Genomic DNA, 16059 nt, shown 5'->3' on the forward strand with positions numbered 1-16059 from the left:
ACTTGTAATAGGCTTATCTAAGAACTGTCTGAAATGGGATAGATAATTCCGGCATCAAGAGGCTTAATCACCTCCTTTTTTACTACTTCCTTCATGTTGAGATTGAGACACCTTTGAGGTTGCACCATAGTCTTGAGCTATTCGTCCATAAGAATCTTATGTGTGCAAAAGGAAGGGTTGATTCCCTTTATATCTGCAATTTTCCACGCTATTGCTCTCTGCCTCCTTCTTAAGACTTCCAATAGCTTGGCCTTTTAGTCCTCTAGTGATGCGGAACTGCCTATTACTGGTAGCTTGGATCCTTCCATCAAGAATGCATATTCTAAATTATTTAGAAGTTCCTTGAGCTCTAAAGAAGGGGGATCCTCAATGGTTCATCCTCTCCTCTTTCGGCATCTCAATAGACTCGAATGACCTCTTTTTCATTGGCTTTGGTGCCTCAAGATAGGCTAGTTGTTCTAAAGCTCCTAACGTCCCACATTTTTCCTGTTTCTGTACCAAACATAACTCTAGAGGATCTTTAGCAACGATAGAAGAAATAAGATTCACAGTTTCATGATCAATCTTATCATCACTAAAATCCATGTCATCAAGTACAAGTGGATGTTTCATAGCATTATAGATATGAAAAGTTACTTGATCTTCTCCTACCCTAAGAATAAGCTTACCATCATGAACATTAATGATGGCCCTAGCTAATAGGCTATTTATGGTAGCTACAATCTAAGGCAGTGAACCTATCGATGCAGTCTAGCACTAATGGCGAGTATCAAGGTCGTATTCCTCGGGAAAGCGAAAGTCCAGAGTTACTACTTTGTTCTCTGTTATATTAGCCTAAAATGAATGATGAATAATTTCTAAATTTCCTAATAACTACAAGCTGAGTTCTAAGTGAGATGCAGGAATGAATGGATAAATGAAACAATCAAGACAAGAAAGCAAACCCAAAGGAAACCTAGACTAGTTGGCAATCAAACAAAAGATAACCAGCTGCCAAAACTCTGCTCCTCCTTGCTTGCCCTAGCTCAAGAAATTGCTTTCCTTATATACTTTTCCCAGCACGGCCGGAGTCCAGGTCGTGTTGAACCTTCGGATCTCCCAAGTTAGTCCCAGCACAGCCGGAGTCCAGGTCGTGCTGGACCTTCGGATCTCACAAGTTAGGTTTTCTTCCTGGCCATGCCCCCGCCGGTGCTGAGCCACCATGGGCCGTGCTGGAGGCCGTGATAGCCTCGGAAACCGTGCCCAAAATGCAACATTTGAGGATCAAAGGCTAATGGTTGGTCACGGCCAGAGTCCAGGCCGTGCTGATCATCACGGTGATAGCGCAATAATATATGCATTTTATATGCTATATATATACGTTGTTCTTCATGTTATCTTCGCATTTCTAATCTTTTAGAGCTACTATTCGTTATTTTCGATATTTCTCTCCTGCTAAGCTTTGGGTTTAGTAGTGCTTCGGTTATTATTCCTTGTGCTCTTGATGTTTTATTTCTAGTTTTCTTTCTTATTGCATGCAAACTCGAGGAACAGGTTCAAGAGAATTAATCCCTATTGATCTTGAAATTGAGGCTACTGTATGTAAGCAAGGAAGTAAAAGGAGAAGGAATAATAACAAGCAACAGGAAACAATGGCTGAACCACCTGCTGCTAAACCTCTTTAGGAATATGGTGTACCGGATGCAACTACCGGTGCAATGTCTAGCATTCTTAGACCTACAATTACTGCAACACACTTTGAACTGAAACCTCAGTTTATCCAGTTCATCTCCAATGATTCTTTTTCATGGGGAGTCAATGATTTTCCTGTTAATCATATTGATAGTTTTATGGAGAAGTGTGACACTTTTAAGATTAATAATGTCAGTGATGATGCAATTAGACTACGCCTTTTTCATTTTTCTCTGAGGGATAGGGCAAAGGAGTGGCTAAAAGATGAAGGCATTGGTACTTTTGATTCATGGGACAAGCTAGTAAAGGCATTTTTGGCCAAGTTCTTGGGTCAAGAGAAAACTGCAAGGCTAAGGACCGAGTTGAGCACTCTTCGTCAACTAGATGATGAGTCATTGTATGAGTATTGGAGAAGGTTCAAGTGTCTGCAGAGAAACTCATCATGGAATTCAAGAGTGGCTATTGATTTAGACCTTCTACAATGGGTTGACGTATGAGTACAGGATTTACATTGACACTGCGTCGGGTGGTAATTTTATTGAAAAGGTCTCTACTGAGGCTAAGGCATTACTTAAGAAGATGGCTGCTAATGATAACTTTCACTCAAGTGGGAGAAACAGTGCAAAGAAAGGGGCTAAACATGACATTGATGCAATGACTCTCTTGACTAGTACTGTGCAGGCTTTGTCACTTAATGTTGATCAACTTCGAGTAGGGCCATCTGTGGTAGCATCTTGTGAGACATGTGGAGTACAAGGACATATTGTAAGTGAGTGTCAATATGCTGAAATGTTAATGGAGCAAGCTAACGCTCTCTATAATAACAACCAACAAAGGAGACCCTATGATCCCTACTCCAACACTTACAATGAAGGTTGGAAACAAAACCCAGCATTCTCTTACAAGAACACTCAAAATCAGTTGAACCCACCACTACTACCACCACCTCGCAACAACTTCAATCACCCTCCAGGTTTTCAAAATAGACCACCATTCAATCATCAAAACTATAATCAACAACCTCCCCTACCACAACCACAACCATAACCCAAGTCCAATCTAGAAGCTTTGGTTGAAACTTTTGCAGCCTCACAGGCTAAGCAAGACAAGTATTGGGAAGAGCAGTTGAAATAGAATAGTCTCCTTACTGCTTTAATTCAACAGATTCAAGCTCAAACCAAGCTCATGGAGAATTAGATAAGCCAACTTGCTCAACAAGTGGGTCAATCATCAAAAGTTCCGGGTCACTTTCCTGGTAACACCGAGCAACCACCTAACGGTCAAGTTAATGCTGTAACTTTGAGGAATGGTAGAGAGCTAGAAGACCTTCCACTGAAGGTAGTTCAAAAGAAAGCAGTTACAGTAGAGAAAGAGATGGTTGAAGTTTAGAAGATGATAGAAAAAGAGAAAATTGAAGAGAAGAAGGAGCCTATTGTCATTAAACCTTACAAGCCACCTGTACCTTTCCTACAACGATTGGCACAGGCAAAGCTAGAAAAGAAGTATGGGAAATTTCTAGACATCCTAAAGAAGTTGCAGATCAACATCCCATTCTTGGACGCAATCTCAAAGATGTCCTCCTATGCTAAATTCCTAAAGGACATGCTCTCTAACAAGAGGAAAATCGAAGAGAATCCAACGGTCTCACTGACAGCTGAATGCAGTGCTATATTGCAAAATAAACTTCCAAAGAAGCTAGAAGATCTAGGGAGCTATTCCATTCTAGTCAAGCTAGGTGACATCAAAATAAAGAAGGCTTTATGTAATCTAGGGGCAAGTGTCAGTCTTATGCCCCTATCAATTTGCAAGAAACTTCAGATGGGTGAATTAAAACCCACGCGCATCTCCCTATAATTGGCAGACAGATCGGTGAAATTTCCTTTGGGTATTCTTGAGGATGTACCACTTAGATTGGAAAATTCTTCATCCCTTGTGATTTTGTGGTTATGGAGATGGAAGAAGATGCGCAAGTCCCTATCATTCTAGGGAGACCCTTTTTGGCCACTACTGGGGCCATTATTGACATGAAGAATGGGAAAATCACCTTTGAAATGGGTGATGAGAAGGTGGAGTATTCACTCACAAGCTCTATGGGTTCTCCTTCTAAGGAGGAAACAATTTATAGTGTGGATGCTCTAGATGAAGTAGTGGAAGCTAAGGCCGCGGATTTATAACTCGATGATTCATTGCAGACGATCTTAATGAGGAGTGCAGATAAAGAGGATTGGGAAACAAGGGAGTACAAGAGGCTCTTGGAGGAGACACAAGCACTAGCAGCTGATGAGCCTATCAAGGAAATGTTGAAACCAAGGGAGTCTAAGAAGAGTACTATGCCTCCTGAGGTAGAATTAATACCCCTTCCCTCTAACCTGAAATATGTGTTTATGGGTCCTTATAAGACATATCCTATTATTGTTAATACTGAACTCAATGACATGCAAACTGAACAATTGCTTGTGATTTTGAGAAAATACAGGAATGTCATTGGGTATACTATTGATGATATTAAGGGTATTAACCTATCTTTCTACATGCATAAGATCAATCTTGAGGACAACCATACCTCTTCTATAGAATCTCAAAGAAGGCTTAATCCAAATATGATAGAAGTAGTCAAAAAGGAGTTTCTTAAATTGCTTGATGCAGGGATAATCTACCCTATCTCAGATAGTAAGTGGGTTAGTCCTGTACAAGTGGTTCCAAAGAAAGGAGGTATGATCGTTGTCAAGAATGACAAGGGTGAACAAATCCCCACTAGAACTGTGACAGGGTGGCGAATGTGCATTGATTATAGGAAATTAAATAAAGCCACCCAAAAAGACCACTTTCCCCTCTCGTTTATTGATCAAATGTTAGAAAGATTGGCAAACATTCCTTTTTCTGTTGGCTAGATGGATACTCAGGGTTTTTCCAAATTCCTATTCATCCTGACAATAAGGAAAAGACTACTTTTACCTGCCCTTATGGCACCTTCGCTTATCGAAGAATGCCATTTGGATTATGTAATGCTCCTGCCACTTTTCAACAATGCATGATGGCAATTTTCTCAGGGCTTATTGAGAATTCTATAGAAGTTTTTATGGATGACTTCTCAGTCTATGGAACATCTTTTGATGTTTGCCTTAATAATTTGGAGGGGGTGCTCCATAGATATAAAGAAGTCAACCTAATTTTAAACTCGGAAAAATGCCATTTTATGGTACAGTAGGGTGTCGTTTTGGGTCATGTTGTTTCTCATAGGGGCATCGAAGTTGACAGGGCTAAGATAGAGGTCATTGAGCATTTACCACCACCTAATTCTATAAAAGGAGTAAGGAGTTTCCTTGGTCATGCAGGGTTTTATCGATGTTTTATCAAGGACTTTTCAAAAATTGCTCGACCTCTAACTAAGCTCTTAGGTAAAGATGTTCCCTTTGTTTTTACTGATGTTTGTATTAAGGCTTTTGACAGGTTAAAGCAAGCTCGTATATCTACCCCAGTCATGCAATCGTCGGACTGGGGAATCTTTCATTTGAAATCATATGCGATGCCAGTGACTATGCAGTTGGGGCAGTGTTGGGCCAGAGGAAAGATGGCAAGCTCCACGCCATCCACTACATGAGCAAAACTCTTGATTCGGCCTAGATGAACTATGCCACAACCGAGAAGGAATTGTTGGCAGTGGTGTATGCAATGGAGAAGTTTCGGTCCTATCTGGTTGGATCGAAGGTGATAGTTCACACGGATCACGCAGCATTGAGGTATTTGATGACTAAGAAAGATGCTAAACCTCGCTTGATTCGGTGGATTTTGTTGTTACAAGAATTTGACATGGAAATTAAGGACAAGAAAGGAGCTGTAAATGTTGTTGCTGATCATCTCTCCCGAATTTTCCTTGATGGTGAAGGTGATGAGGATTCCCCCATCGATGATTCATTTCCTGACGAGCAACTTCTAACTTTAGCTATTAAGGAGATCCCATAGTATGCTAATATAGCAAACTACTTGGCTAGTGGTACTATTCCTCACAGCTATTCATCACAACAAAAGAAGAAATTCTTTAAAGAGGTGAGGAGACATTTTTGGGACGACCCTTTTCTTTACAAATCTTATGCTGATGGGATGATTAGAAGGTGTATTCCAGAAAATGAGGTGCCATTCATTATTTCAAATTGTCACGATTTACCATGTGGAGGACATGCTAGCACTAGTAGGACTGCAGCAAAGATTCTTCAGTGTGGTTTTTATTGGCCAAGTCTTTTCAAGGATGTTCATCAACATTTTAAGTCTTGTGATCGATGTCAACAAACTAGTAACATCTCTAAGAGGAATGAAATGCCTCTTAATAACATCCTCGAGGTGGAATTGTTCGATGTGTGGGGAATATATTTCATGGGACTGTTCCCTTCTTCTTATGAGAATAGGTATATCTTGGTCGCTGTGGATTATGTCTCAAAGTGGGTTGAAGCTATAACTACTCCAACTAATGATGCTTACGTGGTAACCAAGTTCTTTAAAAATAATATTTTTTCCTCGATTTGGTGTACCACGAGTGTTGATTAGTGATGGAGGCAAGCATTTGTTGGAGAATCGATTTGAGGCGATGCTTAAAAAGTATGGAGTACATCATCGAGTGGGGCTTTCATATCACTCACAAAGTAGTGGTCAAGTAGAGATTTCTAACCGAGAGATCAAAACCATCTTGGAAAAGACGGTTGCGAATTCAAGGAAAGATTGGTCCGTGAAACTCGACGATGCACTATGGGCTTACAGGACAGCATTTAAGACCCCTATTAGCACCACTCCATATCGACTAGTCTATGGGAAAGCATGTCATCTTCCTGTTGAATTAGAGCATCGTGCATTTTGGGCTATCAAGAGCCTAAATTTCGACTCTCAAATGGCGGGTGAGAAGAGACTCCTGCAACTTAATGAGCTAGAAGAGATTCGACTTGATGCTTATGAAAGTTCAAGGTTGTACAAGGAGAAGACTAAAAGATGGCATGACAAAGAGATTTTGAGAAGAGAGTTTAAGGAAGGCAACTTAGTTCTCCTTTTTAACTTTAGGTTGAAACTCTTTCCTGGAAAACTTCGCTCTCGATGGTCAGGACCATTCTGAATTAGTAAGGTTTTCCTTTATGGTTCAATAGAGCTTTGGAACAAACAAAATGGTACTTTCACGATCAATGGTCAAAGAGTGAAACATTATAGAGTCGGTGACCTCATTAACGAGAGTGTGGACATCACACTTTTCGACCCTTCGTCGAAATGAATCGTAATGGAGGTCGAGCTTATAACCTTATAAACAAGCGCTTTTGGGAGGCACCCCAAACTCATTCCTAATTTCTATTTTTATTTTTAATTTTTTTTACTCATACTTTATTTTATTTACTTACATTTTGCATCTACAAATTAATAAAAAAAATTTGAAAAACAAAATCATAAAAATAATTTTCCGTTTTATGCAAGCATTTTAGGACAAAATCAATTTTCTTAGGACTTAGAACTTTGACTTTTTGTGTTCTTTTATTTTGCTTTGTTTTGTGTGTTCTATTTTTATTTCTTTTACTTAATTTGTTTTAGCTTAAGCCTTATTCTTGTTTTATCTCTTTCATTTTTTTTTAGGTCATGCCCTCACCAAATTAGCAAAGAAAAAAAAAAGAGGAACAAAAGGGGGGAAGCGAGAGAATGAAGGCAGTATAGTCCACAACCACCTCGTGGCCGACTACTCTCAACCACAGGTAACCCGCGGCTCTCAAAATAACACAGCACACAAGGCAGTCCGCTCCATAGCAAGGTCGCGACCTGATATCTCGAGCCACTGCCAAACCGTAGCCTCACATGCGAGAAAAAAATCATTGAATGAATACGAGCTGTGGCTAATACCCGAGACATAAAAGAAGCATTTTCTACAAGATCTCGAGACCACCAGCCACCCCGACTGGTCCTGGTCAGAGACCACTGTGTTCGCCCCGGTGGTCCAACAAAGAGCAAAATTTGAGGCCGAAAAAGCGCCGCCGAAGCAGCGTTCCATTCTTTTAGGTGTCGAATTGCTCGATTTCTGGCGAAAAATTAGGAACAATCTGCTGGATTTTTTTTTATGCCCGATTCAACCATATGTCAACCAACCTCGATTAGTTCGCTTCATACAATTTCTGGGTTATGATTTAGTATACAAAATTGAAATTCCTTTGAAGAATATTTAAAAGGGGGGTAGTGATTGATTTGCTTTTGGCATGGAATTGGCATGAATATTACTCTTTTGGGCTATTGATTGTTGTGCGAAATTGTTGAGCGGGTATTGCAGCAGAATTGTGAGTCTTGTGAATAATGAGTAAAGGAGAGAAATCTTGAACTTCGACATTGAGAAAACTTACTGAGTATTACATCAATGGCTCGTCCCAAAACCACTAAACAAAAGAAAGCCCCTGCATACCCAAGTTCCAAAGGAAAGCCAGTTTTTAAAGGAAAAACCTCAAACTCCAAGACCAAATCTTCAGTTGCGAAGGGCAAAACGGTAGCCTCTTCATCTTCTCAAGCAAAACAAAAAGAAGAGGCTGTCATCGATTACTATTATATCAATTTTAGAGATGACGACCAACGAGCGAAGTATGAAAAGTTGTTTGTGAGAGAAGTAATTGCTACTCATTATTGCGATATTGATGTTCTAAAATCCTTACGCATTGAAGATGATGTCCGGTTGCTATTTTCTAACATTGGTTTGGATGATCTTCTCATAACAAAATACCCCACATATAAGAGAGTCACAATGAAATTTTTGAGCTCCTTAAAAGCCGTTACTTACTCAAGACCGAGCTGTGGTGATGGTATGATCACTTTTCGAATGTACAATGAGGAACATACTTGGACTTTACCCAAGCTCGATGAAGCTCTTGGTTTGTCTACTGGTGGACCGAGGTCAACCTCTAAATGTTGGTCTGCCATGTCCCTTTGGCAAACTTTGACTGGTGAAAGTGACTGTGATTCGAAAGGGAGCCCGACAGCCTTAATCCAGCACCCAGCTCTTCGGTACATCCTTCGATTGTTCGCAAGCACTATATTTGGTCGACGAGAAGAGGGTAAGGTTCGAGTAGATGAGCTATATATGCTCAATCACATGCTTCATGCTTAACCTATTGATGTTGGTGCTTACATTATTCGGCAAATGCAAACCCTGGCAAAATCGATCACTAGTGGCAGAGCCTTTGTGCAAGGGGGACTCATAACCCTGATTGCTCTTTACTTGGGCCATAGGGATCAACTCGAGAAAGATGGTCATGTTAATGGAATCGATGTTCTAGATATCCCTTCAGGTTGGTTCAAAAAGAAAGGAGGCGCCACTGTTTGGTGTATCAAGGATGTTGAAAATGAACTGCCTTCCCCCGACGAAATGTCTTTGCGCAACGAGGCAAATTGGTATTTCGGTAGCACCTAACCGAGAGTTCGAGTGCCTATTCTTCCCAACAATCATACCTAGTACTTTTGAAGGTGCTAGTTCCTCCTTTGCGCCGATCGAGAGAGCCCTTGAAAAGCTCTAAAATTCAGTTGATGAGATCAAAGACGAGCTAAAGAAACTCAAGGAAAGTTTGTCATCCATGTTTGCAGCTCTGAAGAATCTAAATACTTGGATGAAGTCACAAGGGTTTTCGAACCCTCCTCCCCCTCTTTAGTGGGATTTTGTGAGTACCTCTCCCCTTTTACTTATGTTTATATTTTGCTTTTGCATTGAGGACACTGCAATATTTAAGTGTGGGGGAGGGAATTAGTGTATGTATTAGTTTTTTTTTGGTGTTGCTAAAAAAAAAGAGTTTTGAACATTCCAAGCCAATTTATGAAGCAAGTAATTTCAAAAGAAAAATGTTTTTCTATAATTCTTGTCATGAGTTGATTGACACTGAATTGAATAATTCGGTAATGATGTGTAAACCCTTTCTTGGCAATGGGTTGTGGCTAGAATTATCTTTCGGGCCCCGACTCGACTAATGTATGTATCTTGAGTAACTTGTGAGGAATTTGAGCCATATAGACTGACACATCTGAATCAGTCTCTGTTTTTCATGTGTGATTAGATATTTTCCTCTTATGTAGTACGATTCTTGGACTTGCCTTGGTTCTATTCGAGACTTTATGACACGTATGTGGGGAGATGACTGAAGATTCCTTCAGGTAGTTAGAGCCTCAAATTTTAGGATTAGGATTATTCACTCATTTTTCTTTTTATTTTACATTCCCCTCTAGGTTGAACCATGTTGAGCTTTAATCCCATTTCTTGATGCCCTACATTACATGCCTTAGAGCCCTTTTGTAGGTTTTGTTGGGATTTTGCAGAGTATGCTACTACAATGTATGCTTTATATGTCAATATGGAGATTGTGATACGAAAGAAAAGTTGCAAAGTTTGTTACTCAAATAAAGTGTTAGTTTATTTTCAAAAAAGAAAGTGAAAAGTTCAGGAAAGAAGCACATAATTTCCCGATAAAAAAAAGAGAAAAGAAAAGAAAAAAAAGGAAGGAAGTGAAAAAGTTCGAGAAAGAAGCACACAATTTCCTGATATACAAAAAAAAGAAAGAAAAAAGAGAATGAACCTTACATTTGGAAATAGTTGTGTTGGTCGGAGTAGATTTTATTTTCTTTTATTAGGATTTGAGCACCACATCCCCAAATAACGTTGTCTTACCCTATTTTAACCAAGCCTACCTTATTACAAGGAATTCATGACCCCTCATGTTTATGCCACCCCAAAATAAGTGGAGAAAGACGAGAGGCAAGTCTAAAGATGAAGACTACAAATGTGTCAACGCGAAATAGATTAAGTGATGATGCTGCTACCTTTTTAAACACATGAGAGACTCAATTTATTTCCTTTTACAAAACTAAAGTGAGAAGCTACATGCATATGACTAAGTTAGAGGAAGGAAGCGGTAAGATTAGTTGGCCATTGAAGGGTGTTACCGACTTACTGTTTCATTCCATGTTCGTTGATTTGTGACATTAACATAGTTCCTAAAATGATTTTAAGTTTTCATAATTGTTACTTGATTGAATTTATTGGTTTAGATGTTCATTATTCGGCTTTGTGGGCATGCCATTCTGAAAACTTTCACGAGACCTTACTCATCCGCTAGGGTAACCTAGGGGTTTAAAGAGCTTATTGCACATGCTAAGTGCAACCGTGATTCCTATGACAGTGAGTTAGGACTTTATTGCTTTATTAGTATAGTTTTGGATAAGTGTGGGGGAATTGATAGCGCAATAATATATGCATTTTATATGCTATATATATATGTTGTTCTTTATGTTATCTTCGTATTTCTAATCTTTTAGAGCTACTATTCATTATTTTCGATATTTCTCTCCTCGGGTTCATTTTGTTTTGTTTCTATAGGAATTGGCTCGAGTTGCTAGGCGTTGGCGAGGATGTTTGTAGAGTCGTTCATGGTCAAGCACGATATCAAAGAGATACTCATGCCTAGGAGGATTTTTTATCGTGAAATGAGCAAGAGAAGCTATCCCTCGGCCACTCTGTGACTTGGCTTTCAAAGCCAATGATAAAGTAAAGAAACAGTCCACTCCACCCCCTGCCCGCAGCCTACAATGCCACGCCGTGACCTACTCGTGGCTAGATCTGTAAAACTGCGTTTTGGACACCTGTCTAGTCGAATTTTTAGGGTGAAAACCTAGTCAAACTCTTGGATACCCTATGATATAAATAGATTATAAAGAACTTGAAAAAGGGCAGCCCCCTTTCTCCTTTTCTTCTTAGTTTTGTTCTCCTTCTCTATTATGTTACTTTTCTTTATGCTTTGAAGATTTATCAAAGACTTCATCATTCATTTATCAATCCAAGTATTTTCCTTTTCCTTTTCCTTTTTAAGCTGTTATTAATTATGTTCTTTTATAATCTATTTTGTTTATTTAACTATCATGAGTGAGTAGTTTTCTAATCTAGGGTTAAGTGAACCCTAGCCATGATTAATGTATGATTTGTTCCTTTAATTCCCCAAATTAATTATTTAATTACTCTTGCTTAATTGATTGTGCATATTCCAACACTAGATTAGGGATAATTAGTATTGTTATGATTCCATTGTCTTTATCACAGCAGGAGTTGGGTTTTGACAGATTTGAATATTTCAATTAAGGACATGAAATTCTCCACGGGAGTAGGTAGAATGGATTGTTAGGAAGTCAGGGTATTGAGTTTAATGTCTTTAATTTGGATGATTCCACGGGAGTAGGTTTTGATTGCATATTAGGGAAGCCATTGATACTCGGAAGAGATCTATGGTATTTTATAGGGTTTACCTTTCCTTATGAACATTTTACTTAATTAGTTTGGGGTAGGAACTTATCTTTGCGTTAATTATGCTAGTGGGGATACTTAACTCTAAGTGTTTTTTATCCTTGAATTTATTCTTATTATTATTATTTGCATATTAGATTAATTCATCCTCAATCGTTGACTTGGTTACTTACTTATCATTAATTAAAGTCAAGATTAGCTAGTTTTTACTACTTCAGTCTCTAGGGATTCGACCTTTGCTTGCCCGACTACATAGTTAGGAGGTCTAGTTAGGTTATTTTTGATAGGCACGTGACAACCTTGTCACACGGCCTTGACCTAGGCCGTGCTCAATGTTTGACATGTGAGTCCTTGTCCAATTTTGATGAATTCTCGTCCGTTTCCGCACATATTAGTCTATAATTGCTCAAACACCGATGATGGTCCTATAAATTCTCCTGAAATCCAAAAGAATACAAAACACGGGTGATCTTGGAATAAAAGCACAATAATTGCTAAGAAAATACACAATAATATGCAAGCAAATATGTGTAAAACTATGCACATCACTAGCTGTAGCAAGAAAGGGTCTTCCTAAAATAAGGAAAAAATCAACAGTTTCATCCATATCCATAATCACAAAATCCACAAGAAAAATAAACTCTTGAACCTTTACTAATAAATCTTCAATGACCTCTAGGGTATTGATGAGCATAGTTTTACACATATTTGCTTGCATATTATTGCGTATGTTCTTATCAATTATTGTGCTTTTATTCCCAGATCACCCGTGTTTTGTGTTCTTTTGCATTTTAGGAACATTTATAGGACCGTCATCGGTGTTTAAGCAATTATAGATCAATAGGTGCGGAAACAGACGAGAATTCATCAAGATCGGACAAGAACCCGCAATGCATACATTGAGCATGGCCTGGACTCTAGCCGTGCTCAACCATTGGCTTTGATTCTTGAAATTGGCACTTTGGGCACGGTTTCTGTAGCCACCACGGCCTTCAGCACAGCCTGTGGTGGCCAACACGGGGAGAAACACGGCCCGTGGTGGCCAACACGGGGAGCAACACGGGGAGTAACACGGCCGTGGTGAAACCCTACTTGGTGAGATCCACAGTTTCAGCACGGCCTGGACTTCGATCGTGCTGACCAGCACGGCCTTGACCACGGCCGTCTTAAGTTAAATATATAAGAAAAATGAATTTTTCTTAGAGAAGAGAGGGGGAAGGAGTGACATAGAGCCCTGGAGGCTGATTCGGTTTCTGCATAGTATTGAGTGCGAGAGAGAGTTGCGGGGAGTAAGAATCCCAGAATTGCAAGGTTCTGAGTGCAAAACAGTAGTGGAGCAATTCAAAAGGCAGTTTGGGAGATTAATCAAAGTGTAGATCCAGATTTGGAGCTGTTCATCCAATTCGAGAGAAAAGGGTGTACATGTTTTATTTTCATTATTCTTTCATTGTAATTGATTTCCTAAATTGTTTTAAACATGAACATGTTTAGCTAGACTGATTTAATCCATTGGGATTTCTTTACTATGTTGGCTTGATATTATATTCTTGAATTGTTTGGGTTAATTTTGTATTCTTTTTATTTTCAGTATTAATAAGATAATGCATTATTCATGAGACGTTGTGAATTATGATGTTAGATTGCTTTATGAGATTGAGAAATCCGTTTGGCAATTAGAATTTTGAATAGCAAGAACTGGTTATTAATCGCTTAGAGATAAGGATAATTAACTAGCCGGATTAAGAATTAACAAAGCTTAATAGAGGCGGATTAAAGCTTAATGCTAATTTAAGAATCAATCGTTAGGAAGAGATTCCAACTTTAGGTTATTAGGTTTAGAAATTCGGTATCTCGAGAGAGAAACTGAATTCGATTAAGAATTCGTTCACAGGTAGCATAACTAGACTCACCGATCCTTTATATTTTGTTTGGTTGCCAACTAGTTTAGATTCCCTTTGGGTTTGTCTTCTTGTCTTGATTATTTCATTTATCAATTACTCCTGCATCTCCCTTAGAACTTAGCTTGTAGTTAATAGTTAGTTTAAAAATTATTCATCATCCATTTTAGGTTAATATAACAAAGAACAAAGGAGTAACTCTGGGCTTTCACTTTCCCGAGGAATACGACCTTGATACTCGCCATTAGTGCTAGACTGCATCAATAGGTACACTCCCTTAGATTGTAGCTAACACGATTTAGCGCATCAAGTTTTTGTATACAATAGATTTATTAGCCAGTTGAATAATCATGAATGTTCGTTTAGGTTCTCCAATTCCTAGTTTCTTGAATAAACAATACTTATGAGTGTTGGTTTAGGTTCTCCAAGTCCTAGTTTCTTGAATAAATTATAAGGCATAACACTAATGCTAGCCCTTAAGTCAGCAAATCCATTATCAACATTTAAATTGCCAATAAAGCAAGGAATAATAAAACTCCCTAGGTCTTTTAGCTTCTTTGGTAATCGCCTCTGAATGATTACCGAGCTCTTCTTCCACAGTTGCACTATTGACACTTCCTCAAGCTTTCTCTTATTAGAGAGGAGTTCCTTGGGCATCTATGATCGAGCTTCCACAAAAGGTATGTTAATGTGCAACTGCTTAAAAAGTTTAAAAGATTGACCAAACTGTATGTCCAATTTGTCCTTTTGAAGATGGGTTGGAAAGGGCACCCTTGGTTGATGTTCTCTCATAATAGGGGCAAGCTTCGGTATTGCTTCTACTTTATCTTCTACTTCAGCCTCTATACCCTTTTGTTCATCATCAACCTTTTCAATCGTAGTAGAACTCTCATCTACTTCATTCATCTTAGTTTTTAGCTCCTTAGCATTTCGCGATGTAATAACCTTAAGTTGCTCCTTACTGTTAGCTTCTATATTGCTCGGAAAGCTTCCTTTGGGCCTCCCACGTAAGAGTTTTACAATTTGTCCCACTTGATTCTCTAAAGTCTGAATCGAAGCCTGTTGGTTTCTAAGAGTAGTTTCGGTAGTTTGAAACCTTGTTTCAAACACTAAGATGAACTTTTCCATCATCTCCTCTATATTACTCCTTCTATGGGGAGCTTGCTACTGAAATCCTAGTCGTAGAGGTCTTTGCTGATTTTGATTCCCCCAAGAGAAATTCAGATGATTTCTCCATCCCCTGGACTATAGGTATTATTATAGGGATTGTTCTGCTGCCTAGGAGCATTTTCCACATAAACAACCTACTCTTGCTTATCAAAAGTATTGCCATTTTGGCAATCTTGACTTTGATGATCACTTCCACACCAATCATAGGTCATAACTTGTGCTTGTCTTTTAAATGAAGACATAGTCAAAGCATCCATCTTTCTACTTATGGCCTTTTGCTGTGCATTTACAGCTACCATGGGGTCTATCGTATGGACTCCACTCCCTCTAACTCGAACATGCTCTCTTGGATTCTGCCATTGATAGTTCGTGACTACCATATACTCGATAAGATCCATCACTTGCTCAGGAGTCTTCTTGTTTAGTGATCCACCTACTATAGCATTAAACAAATTGTTTACTTGCGTAATTCAATCCATTAAAAAATGTCTGAATTTACAGCCATAAAGGTAAAATATGGTGTGGACAGCTCCTCAGTAAATCCTTAAAACATTCCCAATAATCGTACAAAGTCTCATTCTCATGCTGAAGAAACCTTGCTATGTCATTCCTCAACTTAGACTTAGAAGATGGGAAGTATCTCTCAAAGAATTTCTCAGCCAGCTGATTTCAGGTCGTAAATATCCTAGCTGGAAATGACTTTAACCACTTCTTTGGCTTATCCCTCAACGAGAATAGGAATAACCTCAATCGAATAGCACCGTCTGATACCTCATTAATCTTCAAGGTATCACAAATTTCTAGAAAATCATCCAAATGAATGTTTCAATCCTCATTGGGCAAACCATCAAACATGCATACGTCGACTTATCAATTGAAATAAATAACTAAGTAATCAAAGGGATAAAACAACTCATATAAAAGATTAATTGTATCATCTTTGAATCAATCCATATAAAATAAATTAGGGTTCATCAAAATCCAAATAGCAAGAAAATTAGTTCCTAAACATTATAATAAAGAAATAAAGATTAGGGA

General features: G+C 38.7%; 1 non-coding gene and 1 pseudogene across 1 annotated transcript; both read left to right on the plus strand.

The window, feature by feature from the left end:
• The first annotated feature begins 3063 nt into the window (after positions 1–3063).
• On the plus strand, positions 3064–3845 carry LOC125369854 (annotated as a pseudogene).
• Positions 3846–15532: 11687 nt separating this feature from the next.
• Positions 15533–15639, plus strand: LOC112535245. Its single transcript, XR_003079417.2, has one exon. It is a non-coding gene; the product is annotated as a small nucleolar RNA R71 (small nucleolar RNA).
• The last annotated feature ends 420 nt before the right edge of the window (positions 15640–16059 follow it).

The sequence above is a fragment of the Ricinus communis genome, chromosome 1 (assembly GCF_019578655.1).
Source record: "Ricinus communis isolate WT05 ecotype wild-type chromosome 1, ASM1957865v1, whole genome shotgun sequence".
In the NCBI taxonomy this organism is placed as follows: Eukaryota; Viridiplantae; Streptophyta; class Magnoliopsida; order Malpighiales; family Euphorbiaceae; genus Ricinus; species Ricinus communis.